This window comes from Chiloscyllium plagiosum, unplaced genomic scaffold (assembly GCF_037043375.1).
Source record: "Chiloscyllium plagiosum isolate Xiang-an unplaced genomic scaffold, Cpla_swu_hap1 HiC_scaffold_27, whole genome shotgun sequence".
Lineage (NCBI taxonomy): Eukaryota > Metazoa > Chordata > Chondrichthyes > Orectolobiformes > Hemiscylliidae > Chiloscyllium > Chiloscyllium plagiosum.
In genome coordinates, this window is record NW_028270165.1 from 57547444 (window position 1) to 57561499 (window position 14056).

At 46.1% G+C, this 14056-nt stretch overlaps 1 pseudogene; it reads left to right on the plus strand.

Annotated features, from left to right (window-relative positions):
- Positions 1-303: 303 nt before the first annotated feature.
- The window catches only part of LOC148144236 (uncharacterized), a 71053-nt pseudogene continuing 57300 nt past the window's right edge, over positions 304-14056 (plus strand).

Sequence of the window (14056 nt, forward strand, 5' to 3'; positions counted from 1 at the left end):
ATTTTCAACTATGATTCTGTGAGAAGGAGCAAAGCTTTCTTTTTGCTTCCTGTTTGAGTACGGGGGGACTGGTTGAAAGACGCTACTGTTGCAGCGCACTGAGTGTGGAGCCTGAAATAACTCTACTGCCTGGAAAGAAGAATTCACGGCGGGGTTGTACACGTGTGTGTGTGTGTGTGCAGCTGAAGCTTCGGCCATGGAGAAACCTGAGGCAACACTCCCCGTTGAGAAACCATGGAAGTGTGGCAACTGCGGGAAGGGCTTCCATGTCCCATCTGTCCTGGCGGCTCATCAGTGCAATACACTGGGAAGAGGCCGTTCTCCTGCCCCAAGCGGGTGAAGGGCTTTACTTGCTCCTGTGTCCTGCTGGCCCACCAGCATATACAGACTGGTGAGAGGACGTTTTACTGCTCCGTGTGCGGGAAAGGGTTCACTTGTGTGGACAACCTCCAGACCCACCAGCGAATCCATGCAGGAGAGAGGCTTTTCAGTTGCCACGAGTGCGGGAAAGCCTTTGGCAATTCCTCCGACCTGCTGAAGAACCGGCGAGTCCACACGGGGGAGAGGCCATTCAGCTGCCCAGAGTGCGGGAAGGCCTTCAGCGACTCCTCCAACCTGCTGAGGCACCGGCGGGTCCACACAGGGGAGAGGCCCTTCAGCTGCCCAGAGTGCAGGAAGGCCTTCAGCAATTCCTCCAACCTGCTGGCCCATCAGCAGGTCCACACGGGGGAGAGGCCCTTCAGCTGCCCAGAGTGCGGGAAGGCCTTCAGTAAATCCTCCAACCTGCTGGCCCATCAGCGGGTCCACACGGCGGAGAGGCCCTTCAGCTGCCCAGAGTGCGGGTCGGCCTTCAGCAATTCCTCCGACCGACTGAGACACCGGAGAATCCACACGGGGGAGAGGCCTTTCGCCTGCTCTGAGTGTGGTAAGGCCTTCAGCAATTCCTCTGACCTGTTGTCCCACCGGCGGGTCCACACCAGGGAAAGGCCATTCAGCTGCCCCGAGTGTGGAAAGGGGTTCACCCGCTCCTCCAAACTGCTGACCCATCAATGGGTCCACACCGGGGAGAGACCGTTTGCCTGCCCCGACTGCGGGCAGAGGTTCACATTGTCCTGCAACTTGCAGAGGCACCAGCGGGGGCACCAGTGCACCCAACAATCAGATTCCACCAGTGACGCTGCAGTGGGTCACCCCAAGGCTGAACCTCTTGCCCATTATGACAGTGGGTGCAGTGGGCTTTTTTTGTTTTGTGCTGGACTCACCATCCCCTCCCCGCCCCCACCCCCCCAAGCCCACCTACGTGGCTCAGGGGTGGTATGGTGACTCAGTGGTTAGTACCACTGCCTCACGATGCTGACCTGGGTTCAATTCCACCCTCGGGATGACAGTCTGTGTGTATCTTTCACGATGTCCCCCCCACATCTCTATGGGTTACTTCTGAGTGCTCCGGTTTCCTTCCCCTGGTCTAAAGGTGTACAGGTTAGGATGGATTGACCCATCTAAATTGTCCCATAGTGTTCTGGGATGTGTAGGTGTGGTGCATTAGTCAGGGGTAAATGTAGAGGAATAGGAATAGGGGAATGGGTCTGGCTGGGTTACTCTGCGGAGGGCCAGTGTGGACTTGATGGGCTAAAGGACCTGTTTCCATACTGTTGGGAATCTAATCTTTAAAAAAGAGAATTCCTCCAAGCGATACTGATAAAACATGCCGAGTTGGACAAAGTATCCCGTCAAGTTTGAGACAAACCCAGAGTTGAAGAAGTCGGAAGTCACACAACACCATGTTACAGTGCAATAAGTTTATTTGAAATCACAAACTTTAAGAGCATTGCTCTTTTATGAGTGCTGCTCCTTCATCACTTCATCTGATGCCATGTGACTTCTGACCTTGTCCACCCCAATTCAATACCAGCACCTCCGCATCAGAGTTGATGAATGAGATTGGAGTTTATTCGGCCTGATTTAGTAAGATGTTCATTTGGAAACTCAAAACTGTCGGACCGACAAAGAGACATGAATCATAAGAGTCCCACAGCAGGAGACAGGCCTTTCGGCCCAACATGGTCCATGCCAACCAAACTGTCCATCAACACTAAGCCCATTTCCTTGCACTTGGCCCATTTCCTTCCATACCTTTCCTATCCACTTATTTGTCCAAATGCCTTATAAATATTGTTAATGTACCCACCTCAACCACTTCTGCTGGCATTTCATTCCATATGTGTACCACCGTCTGCATAAAAAAAAAAAGTTGCCCCTCACATTCCCTTTTATTCTTTTTCCTCTAACCTTAAACTGATGCCCTCTAGCTCTCACTTCCCCAACCCCGGGGTAAACGTCTGAGTGCATTCACCCTCTCCATGCCTCTCACGATCACTTCACTTCTCTAAGGGCCCCTGTCAGTCTCTAATGCTCTAAATAAAAATATCTTAGCTTGTCCAACCTCTCCCTTTTACACAGAGCCTTGAGTCCTGGCAACATCCTTGTATATGTCTTCAGCACGCTTCCAAGTTTAATAACATATTTGTTATAGACACTGCCCTGTCTACCTATTTTGTTGGAAATATAGGACCTAATCCAAACTGGATAATCTGGCTGATGCGGCAGGAAACCACTTCCTTTCTTAAGAGAGAAGTCTCCTGGAGAGAACTGGCTGGCTGACTGATCTACTGACCCTCAGTGTCCCACTGCCCTCAGTTATCTGGAGGGGTGTCCACACATTTGCCTAAGGTGGTGCTTGAAACCTTTATCATCTTTGGGATGGATCCCCATTCATTCCGTGCGATGGAGTCATGCTGCCTGGAAACAGACACTTCAGACCAACCAGTCCATGATCCCTAACTAAACTAGTGCCACCCATCTGCTCCTGGCCTGTATCCAGTTTGTTAATAGTTTTGTTCATTTGTTCACCATGAGAGTTGGATAAATAAATTGCTGATTGTTGATTTTAAAGTGTTGGGGATTTATTCTTCTCACTAGAGCAGGTTACACCACTTTTCATGCTAATTTTATAGATTATTGGGCGACACTCTCTGTTTGAGAAAGGTGGTGCTGTCAGCCTTCGCTTTATAAGAGTATTGACGTGATGTACTGCTGAATGCAATGGAGTCAACATGAATCCCAGCCTCTCACTGTGGTTGTGGGTGAATCGCCTTAATTTGGTTCTTAACTCAGAAACTGCACACAATTAACTGCTGAAACAATGATTTACACTTGATTGTATGCAGCAACCAAAAATAAAACTCAAGTAACCAAGTTCAACCTCACTCACAACTTGGCTATCACCCAATTGATGGCAGAATTTAACTGAGTTTCCACCAACAGTTTGTCTCTGGAAGTATCCAGGGATTCAGTGCAGCATTCTTCTTCCAAGTACTGCTGCTGCATCTTTCTGGAGTTGCATTCTGGTGGAGATTCCTCGCTTTCAAATCTGTGGTGTGATGCTTCTTTAGATTCTAACACCATCTCCCCACACTTCTGGAGATCTCCGGTCTGTAGCTTACCTTCTTATCCTCGAGGGTTAGTGGCTTGTTTGATACAGCCTTTCCTGCAAAAAAACCCCTTTACGTCAGTGCCTTCCTTCCACAGACAAACTTAATTGTCCTTTTGTCATGAGGTTATTAAACACTTAGCTCATCGGTCCCAGGAAACAACTTGTTGTTTTGCGTCCTTCTACCCAGGGATGACTAACTACCAGAAATTAGGCCATTCAGCCCATTGAGTCTGCTCCAGTATTCAATCATGGCTGATATGTTTCTCAACCCAATTCTCCCCGTAACCCTTGATAGGTAAGAATGATTGAATGGTGGAGCAGACTCAATGAGCTGAATGGCCTCATTTCTGCTTTTGAGGTCTTCTGATGTAGCAGTTTCTCAGTGGCCCTTTTGTTTCTTGGTCCAGAAAGAGTTACTGCTGACTCAGGGAGTTTGGAAACTTCTGGAGTTTACAGGACCACACCACATTCCTCTCTGCCTCCTCCCGAGATACTGGCAATTCCCAAGATCCCTTGGTATCCCTGAAAACAATCGAGGTATCTGTAAATCTCTGCTGCTACTCAGGAACAGAAAGATTATGGGGACAGACTATGGAGTTCTACTCCAGGATTCTCTCAAGGCAAACTTACAGGTTGAGTCAGTAGTTAGGAAGGCAAATGCAATGCAGGCATTTATTTTGATCAGACTTGAATATAAAAGCAGGGATGTACTTCTGAGACTCCGGTCAGGCCATAATTGGAGTACTGTATGTAGATTTGGGCCCCATATCTCAAGAAGGATGTACTGGCCCTGGAACATGTTCAGAGGAGGTTCACAAGAATGGTCCAGGAATGAAAAATTTAACATATGAAGAACATTAGAGGACTCTAGGTTTATACTTCATGGAGTTCAGAAGGATGAGAGGGGATCTAATTGAAACCTACAGAATAATAAACGGCGTGGATGTTGGGAAGATGTTTCCATTGGTCGGACAGACTAGAACCTGAGTGCTCAGCTTTCGTGTCAAGGGAAGACCATTTAGAACAGAGGGGAGAGAAACTTCTTAAACCAGAGTGTGGTGAATCTATGGAATTCACCGCCACAGAAGGCTGCGGAGGCCAAGTTACTGAGTATATTTAAGACTGAGATAGATAGGTTCTTGAGTATCAAGGGGATTAAGGGTTACGTGGAGATTGGGGTTGAGAAACGTATCAGCCATGATTGAATGGCGAAGCAGACTCAATGGGCTGAATGGCCTAATTTCTGCTCCTATGGTCTTATGATATGCTGATGTGTGGAGGGGTGAGGAGGGGGGAAAAAGAGATGAAGAGAGAAAGACAGTTAAAGTGAACCTCGATAGTGATGAAGGAAATATAAGAATTGTATGAAAAATGGCAGAACACATAGGAGCACTGGCATACAGAGGGATCTGGGCATATAGATCCGTGGAAGTGGTAAAGCAGGTGGGCATGGTGGTCAAGAAGGCACACAGCACGGTTCCTTGAATGTAAGAGTTACGTTACAGCTCTTTATTCTGACCACATTCGGAATATTGTGTGCAGTTCTGGTCACTATGCTACAGGAAGGTTGTGGGTGATCTGGCAGAGGGTACAGACAAGGTTCACCAGGACATTGCCTAGTCTCGAGGGCTCTCATTACGAGCAGAGGAGGCATAAACCTGGATTGTTTTCTTTGGAAAAACAGAGGCTGAGAGGAGACCTCGACAAAATGATGAGACACACAGATTGGCTGGACAGGGGTGGCAGGGTAGCTCAGTGGTTCGCACTGACGCCTCACAGTGCCAGAGCCCTGCATTCGATTTTAGTCTCAGGCAACTATCTGTGTGGAGTTGGCACATTGTCCCTGCACCCCACCTCCCGTGTCTGTGTGGGCTTCCTCCGGGTGCTCCGGCTTCCTCCTACAATCCAAACTTGTATAGGTTAGGGTGGATTAGCGAAGCTAAATTACCCATAGTGTCCAGGGAGAGGCAGGTTAAGTTGGATTGTCTGTATGTAAATTGCCCCAATGTTCAGGGATGTGTAAGTTTGGTGCATTAGTCAGGAGTAAATGTAGATAATAGGGGTAAGGGAATGGGTCTCTATGTGTTAATCTTTGGAGGGCCGGTGTTGACTTGTTGGGCTGAATGGTCTGTTTCCACGCTGGAGGGATTCTGTGATAGTCAGAGGCGTTTTTTCCCTCCAGGGTGGAAAAGTCAACTAAAAGAGGGCACAGGTTCAAGGTGAAAGGGGGACTGTTTGGGGGAGAAGTGGTGGGGTGGGGGTGGGGAATTTACACAGAGAGGTGGTGGGTTTCTGGAACGCACCGCCAGTGGAGGTAGTGGAAGCAGGCATCTTAACAATGTTTAAGGTGTATCTTGATAGACACATGAAGGGGAGGTGAACAGAGGAACAGAAACCACACATGGGCAATAAATAGCAGGTCTAAGTAAGGATTAAGTATTAGCACAGGCTTGAGGGGGTGTGTGTGCCTAAACCAAGTGAGAAGAGCCTGTGACTGTGCTGTATTGATACAGCTTTCCCCCACTATTTGAAAGTAGAGTGTTCCTTTCATAAGCTGAAATGGGCCTAAAGCGAAGAAGCAATTAGCATGAATTAATTTATATTATGCCTTTCTTTGTAAAAGCGACAATCCTCTTCAGATTTCTTTCGATTTGTGAGAACAGATATTAATGTAGGTCTTTTGTAAAAGTGAAGTAGTGTAAAGTGAACTTTCGAAAAGTGGGGGATACCCTTATGCTGATGGAGGGGAGATGGGGGAGCAATGAAGAGGGGTGGATGGAGGCTCATGTGGAGAATAAACACCGAGACCAATTGTGCCTGGCCCTGTGCTGGAGATTCAATGGGACAGAGACAAATGTATCTATTTCAGGTATACCTGCAGTATGCTCCATCCAGGATAAAAAAAATGTCCTTCATCTGCTTCACCATACAGGGCAGATGAGCAGTTTCTCCACAATGTGGACCAGGAGGTGATGCGACTGAGTGAAGCCTTTCCTGTGCTGAATGCAGGTGATTGGCCGCTGCCCGGTATATAAATGCTGATGAATTTCGGGCAGGCGGGGAAGGGAAACCGTTCCTACACTCCCTGCATTTTCATGATTTCTCCATGGTGCAGGTGTCCTCGTATTTCTCCAGGTTCAACAATCAGTTGAAACTCGCTCACACTTACAGCATCGGTGTGGTGTTACTGGTGAACTGGTAATTGGAGGACTCGCATTCAGTCTGTAAAGCATGTTCCAGTCACTACTCTGGTGTGTGGGTATGTGAGACTCTGAGTTTCCAGTCACACTGACGTTTAAAACCTAACAAAGCAGACAGACCTTCTCCCCTTTGTTTTCAAGGCCATCAATATCCAAGTCCTGGTGAATCAAGCGACTGTCATACTTCGATGTGATGTTTGGTCTGAGATTTCTGCCTCCAAATTCTTCTCTTGTAATATTCCTGTGGAAAGAGGTTGCAAAGGTCATCGCTGTCAGTCCACAATAGAAAATCAAAACACACAATTCTAGTTTCTGTGGAACATTCTTTCCTCTCTTAATACCCAAGATCTTTGTGCTGATCTTTATGTAAATGTATACAGCAGGGTAATGTGGTGGATTGCATACTCCTTGAAGAGTCCACTCAAGTTGCTGAATGGACATCTATCATGCGGTATTGACGTTCCTACTGAAGATACACAATATTCTGCTGTACAATATTACGAGCCCAGCAACAACTGCAAATCAGGCTTTGAGAGCTATAAACATTCCATCAAATATGTAACATATACCCCAGACTTATCTGTCTTATATTAACGCACGGTTGTCTTAAATCTGAGTCTTCTGGAAATGTAAGTTTTAAGTGTGACTTTTTGTAAAAGAAGCCATCATTTTGGACTCCTTCCATGCCATACTGACTCTATTACTGGAAATACATCCATACTACACCAGGATTCATGGATCAATGACGTGAGGCTAATCTTTACCCTCTTATAATTTTCTGTCACATAAATGTTTCGACGAATGCCAACGCTTTTCACCAGTCATACAGTCAGAGACATAAAGCACAGAAACAGATCCTTCAATCTAACTTGTCCATGCCAATCGGATATCCAAAATTAGTCTAGTTCCATTTGCCATCACTTGGTCCATATCCCTCTAAACCCTTCCTTTTCATATATCCATCCAGATGCCTCCACCACTTCCTCTGGCAGCTCATTCCATACACGCATCACCCTCTGCAAAAAATGGTTGACTGCAAGGTCCCTTTTAAATTTTTCCCCTCTCGCCCTAAACCTATGCCCTCTAGTTCTGCACTCCCCCTATCCCAGGGAAAAGACCTTGTCTATTCACCCTATCCACACCCTTCAAGTTTTTATAAACCTCTTTAAAAAACACACACTCAGCCTGAGATGCTCTAGGGAAAACAGCCCCATCCTATTCAGCCTCTCCTTGTGGTTCAAACCCTCCTAATCTGGCAACAGCCTTGTGAATCTTTTCTGAATCCTTTCAAGTATCACAACATCCTTCCTATAGAAGGGAGACCAGAATTGCACACAATATTCCAGAAGAAGCCGACTGAAACTGACTTTTGCAGAGTTTGCTCCCTGCTTGGATTCATACTCTCTGCCTCCCGTTGCTGCAAGTGAACAGTGCTTCCCCCCTTCTCTCTCCCTCCCAGGATAAGGAATGGAAAGGAGGAGACATTGCTTCACTCCCAGATTTTACCCAGAAGAGTCCCCCTATTGTCTGAATGCGCAAGTTGGACCTTGAGCTTCTGAAGCTACTGCTGCTCCTCTCTTTCTCTGAATGAAGATTGAGCTTCACCCCACTGCAACTCCCTTCCTCTGTCCAAACATCTGTGAGCACAGCACATTTTTGTTGAAGTAAGGCATCTTTCCTGAATGTTACAATTAAAGGGGTGTCTTCCCCCTGATATTCAAAGGACGGTAAGTCAGAGACGGGCCACGCCTTGTGTTATGTGGCATGTGTGACAGTTGCAACAGGATGTCCCAACTCCTATGCTCAATTCAAAATTCGTGAGAAGGTTTGTAGCTCGGGTGCTCGTTGTGGTTCTGTTCGCCGAGCTGGGAATTTTTGTTGCAGACGTTTCATCCCCTGTCTAGGTGACATCCTTAGTGCTTGGGAGCCTCTTGTGAAGCGCTTCTGTGATGTTTCCTCCAGCATTTATAGTGGTTTGTCTCTGCCGCTTCCGGTTGTCAGTTCCAACTGTCCGCTGCATTGGCCGGTATATTGGGTCCAGGTCAATGTGTTTGTTGATAGAATCTGTGGATGAGTGCCATGCCAGAGAACGGCCAGGGAATTCCTAAAGGCATGGCCTCTAGGCATTTTACAGCGCCACATTTTTCAACTCTGGATCTGGGACAAGGTGTGTGGTGTGGGGGTGGGGGGATGGGAAATAAAGAAACTGGTGAAATCTACATTGATCCTATGTAGTTAGTGGGTCCCAAAGCAGAAGATGAAATGTTCTTCCTACAAGCGGCAGGGAGCTAGAGCTTGGAGGGAGAGGCAGCCGAGGACTTGCATGTCCTTGACGGATTGGGAGGGGGGAGTTAAAGTGTTCAGCCACAAGGTGGTGGGGTCGTTTAGTTTTGGCGTCTCAGAACTGTTCCCTGAAATGTTCTGCAAGTTGGCGTCCAGTCTCCCCAATATGGCAGAGACCACATCGAGAGCAATGGACTTATAAATCTTATAAACAAATTGTACAAATCTTAGCCTGCTAGAGTTATTTTCTTTAATTAAGTTAAAGAAAATTTTAATTAAATTGGGTGACTACATGAAACGATTTGTTGGTCATCCTCCTCAAATGAGACAATGCCATAAATATCAGTGAACTGTTTTTTTTGTTCGAACCACAAGTTCTTGATTTATTTTCACAACTTATTGGTATTCACATCTGCACATTCAATGTCAAACTCTGACATCAGAAATGACATGACATCATTATTTTTTTCTTACAATACTCCAACAAACAAATTAATAACACAGTGAATACCAAGTCTCATTAATATGAAATTAAATTTGACCAAATAAAATGTAAAATCAAATGGGAGATAACAAATGGGGGAAGGGCAGAAGGCAAGAAATGCAGCATCATAGAAGGTGCTCCTCCAGGGAGTGTATTTTACCAACTACAACTGCTCAATATAAACAAACACTCTGACATGACCCTCCGGTTTTAATGTAAACCATAGCCCCATACAGTAGGTACCATTTAAATAAGTTAATAGATACAAGCCTTGAGCAAATCCAGCCTCCAGCCGGACCCCCTGCTTCTTGGAGCTCGGACCTTCCTCCAGCTCCGGGGGGTTGTTGAGCTCCTGGGCTCCGGCCGCCGCCGAAGAAGCCGCGGGCGCCGGCTCTCTCTCCTCCACCGCCGACATTTTAAATTTGTTTTCTCGTTCACCCGGTAACCGTCACCTCCCCCTTCCCGGGCCCCGGGAATTATACACAAATAAACAATAAACCCCACCAGGGACTGTCTCCTTTTCTTGACAACTTTTGTTTGAAAAGTTCCGGCTTTAATTTGAAAAGTATTTTAAAGGTATTTTCTGAGGTAAACGATTCCTGTCTGCCCCCCTCCCTCCGTCAGAAACCGCCCGCTGAGTCGATGAGAAAACCGCAGCCTCGCGCCGCCATCTTTGTTTTTCTTCTTCTTTCCGTCTCCTCCTTCTGTGACGCGCGTCATCCGCGCCTCCTCCAATCAGAGCGCACCTTACTCCACCTGACCAATGGCAGCTGGCATTCCGTGTCGTGTTGGTCCCACCGTCTGCAATATCTCTCTCCGATTAGTCGGTACCGACCACAAGCTTTGGGATTGGTTGGGAATTTCACAATCACGTCAGTGTATCCGCCCTTTTCATTCCCGTTCATTCATTCAACAGCAGCTAACCCAATTTACTGCAACGGGCTCTGCAGCTATAGCGGTAGTGCCACATATTCAGGGAGAAGATGTGATTTTTAACGTTATCAACCAATTCAACTGTGGCACCTCCACATCCATTCATTCAACTGAAGAGGGCTCAATTTAGTGTAAAGGGCTCTGAGGGTATAATATTTGTATCCCATGTTGAGAAGAAACCTCTCCCCATTCATTCAATAGAAAAGGACCTATTTGCTGCAGAGGTTTTTTTTCAGGCGCAGTGGTAGTATCCCTATCTTCGAGCCCTGAAATCCCACTGCTATGAGGATGCGTAATAACAAATTTTTTAGTCATAAGTCACATGACACCAGGTTATAGTCCAGCAAGTTTGTTTGGAGGGGATCTTACAGAAATATATTAAATTATGAAAGAAATAGAAGTAGGATGTTGCATTGGTAGGTGAGACTAGGATAAGAGCACATGGTCTCAAGATTAGAAGAAGCAGGTTTAAAACTGAACTGAGAAGAAACTTCTTCACCCAGAGGGTTGTTAATCTATGGAATTCCTTGCCCAGGGAAGTATTTGACATTACTTCAGCAATCACTAGAAGCAGTAGATACGTTTTTGAAAAATAAAAGAATTCAGGAAACGGTGAAAACGCAGGTAAGTGCAGCATAGTCCACGAAAAGATTAGTCATGATCTTATTGAGTGGTGGAGCGGGCCGGAAGGCCGACTCTTGCTCCTAGTTCTTATGTTGTGTTTTCCAAACATTAATTTTATTTCCATTGTTTAAAATCAAATATTTAAGATGAACAGTTTGTTTTTCCTCACTTGGACACACTGTGACCCACAACACTGTGAATATCATAAACCCGCTCATGAGATATCATTGGAACAATTCATAAACTAGATTTGTCACTGAGATACTAGAAAGGAGAAAAATTCCCAACATGTGCAGGATGCTAACGAAAAGTTAGCAACCTGAAATGGTAACAGGAGCAAGTGAACAGCCCCAATCAGGAAACTCATATTCTGACATCCACTACAGTACCTTGCTTTCCTTTTCAGTTTAATGATCCATAATTGAATCTGACTCCAACACACTCTCTGGCAGACAGTTCCAGAGGTCAAAGTATTTTCAATCATGAATGAAGTAAGTTTTGGATCCATCCCAAAGACATTGAACATAGAAAAATACAGCGCAGTACAGGCCCTTTGGCCCTCGATGTTGCGCCGATCCAAGCCCACCTAACCTACACTAGCCCACTATCCTCCATATGCCTATCCAATGCCCATTTAAATGCCCATAAAGGGGGAGAGTACTGGCAGGGCATTCCATGAACTCACGACTCGCTGAGTAAAGAGTCTACCCCTAACATCTGTCCTATACCTACCACCCCTTAATCTAAAGCTATGCTCCCTCGTAATAGCTGACTCCATACGTGGAAAAAGGTTCTCATGGTCAACCCTATCTTAACGCCGAATCATCTTGTACACCTCTATCAAGTCACCCCTAAACCTTCTTTTCTCCAATGAAAACAGCCCCAAGTGCCTCAGCCTTTCCTCATACGAACTTCCTACCATACCAGGCAACATCCTGGTAAACCTCCTTTGCACCCGTTCCAGTGCCTCCACATCCTTCCTATAGTATGGCGACCAAAACTGCACACAATACTCCAGATGCGGCCGCACCAGAGTCTTATACATCTGCAACATGACCTCAGGACTCCGGAACTCAATTCCTCGACCAATAAAAGCCAGTACGCCATATGCCTTCTTCACAGCACTATTTACCTGGATGGCAACTTTCAGAGATCTGTGTACATGGACACCAAGATCCCTCTGCTCATCCACACTACCAAGTATCCAACCATTAGCCCAGTACCCCATCTTCTTGTTACTCTTACCAAAGTGAATCACTTCACACTTACCTACATTGAACTCCATTTGCCACTTTTCTTCCCAGCTCTGCAGCTTATCGATATCCCGCTGTAACCTGCCACATCCTTCCTCACTGTCAACAACTCCACCGACTTTCGTATCATCCGCAAACTTGCTCACCCAACCTTCTAGCCCCTCCTCCAGGTCATTTATAAAAATGAAAAACAACAATGGTCCCAAAACAGATCCTTGCGGAACACCGCTAGTAACTGCACTCCAAGATGAACCTTTTCCATCAACTACTACCCTCTGTCTTCTTCCAGCCAGCCAATTCCTAATCCAAACCTCCAACTCACCCTCAATGCCATACCTCCGTATTTTTTGCAGTAGCCTAGCATGGGGAACCTTATCAAACGCCTTACTAAAATCCATATACACCACATCTACCGCTTTCGCCTCGTCCACCTCCTTATTCACCTTCTCAAAGAATTCAATAAGGTTTGTGAGGCACGACCTACCCTTCACAAAACCATGCTGACTATCCTTGATCACATTATTCCTATCCAGATGTTCATAAATCCTATCCCTTACAATCCTCTCTAAGACTTTTGCCCACAACAGAAGTGAGACTCGCCGGCCTATAGTTACTAGGGTTATCCCTACTCCCCTTTTTGAACAAGGGAACCACATTTGCTATCCTCCAGTCTTCTGGCACTATTCCCGTAGACACTGAGGACATAAAAATCAAGGCCAATGGCTCTGCAATCTCGTCCCTTGCTTCCCAGAGAATCCTAGGATAAATGCCATCAGGCCCAGGGGACTTATCTATTTTCACCCTTTCCAGGATTTCCAACACCTCTTCCCTACATACCTCAAAGCCATTCATTCTAATTAATTGTGACTCAGTATTCACATCGGCAATAATGTCCTATTCCTGAGTGAATACTGACGAAAAGTATTCATTCAGTGTCTTCCCCAATCTCTTCAGCCTCCACACGCAACTTCCCACTACTATCCTTGACTGGACCTATTCCTACCCTAGTCATTCTTTTATTCCTGACATACCCTATAGAAAGCCTTTGGGTTTTCCCACATCCTACCAACTAAGGACTTTTCATGTCCTCTCCTTGCTGCTTTTAGCTCTCTCTTCAGATCCTTCCTGGCTACCTTATAACTATCAATCGCCCCAATTGAACCTTCACACCTCATCTTTACATAGGCCGCCCTCTCCCCTTTAACAAGGGATTCCAATTCCTTATTAAACCACGGTTCCCTCACACGACCCTTTCCTCCCTGCCTGACAGGTACATACTTATCAAGAACACTCAATAGTTGCTCCTTGAACAAGCTCCACATATCAATTGCGCCCTTCCCTTGAAGCCTACTTTTCCAAGCCACGCATCCTAAGTCGTGCCTCACCATATCATAATTTCCCTGTCCTCAGCCATAACTCTTGCCCTGCAGTGCACACTTATCCCTCTCCATCACTAGAGTAAAAGTCACCGAATTGTGGTCACTGTCCCCAAAGTGCTCACCTACCTCCAATTCTAACACCTGGCCTGGTTCGTTACCCAGAACCAAATCCAGTATGGCCTCACCTCTTGTTGGCCTGTCTACATATTGTGTCAGGAAACCCTCCTGCACACATTGGACAAACACCGACCCATCTAACGAACTCGAGCTATAGCTTTCCCAGTCAATATCTGGAAAGTTAAAGTCCCCCATAACAACCACCCTATTACTTTCACTCTTCTCCTGAATCAATCCTTTCTTCTACGTATCTAGGACTATTAGGAGGCCTGTAGAAAACTCCTAACAGG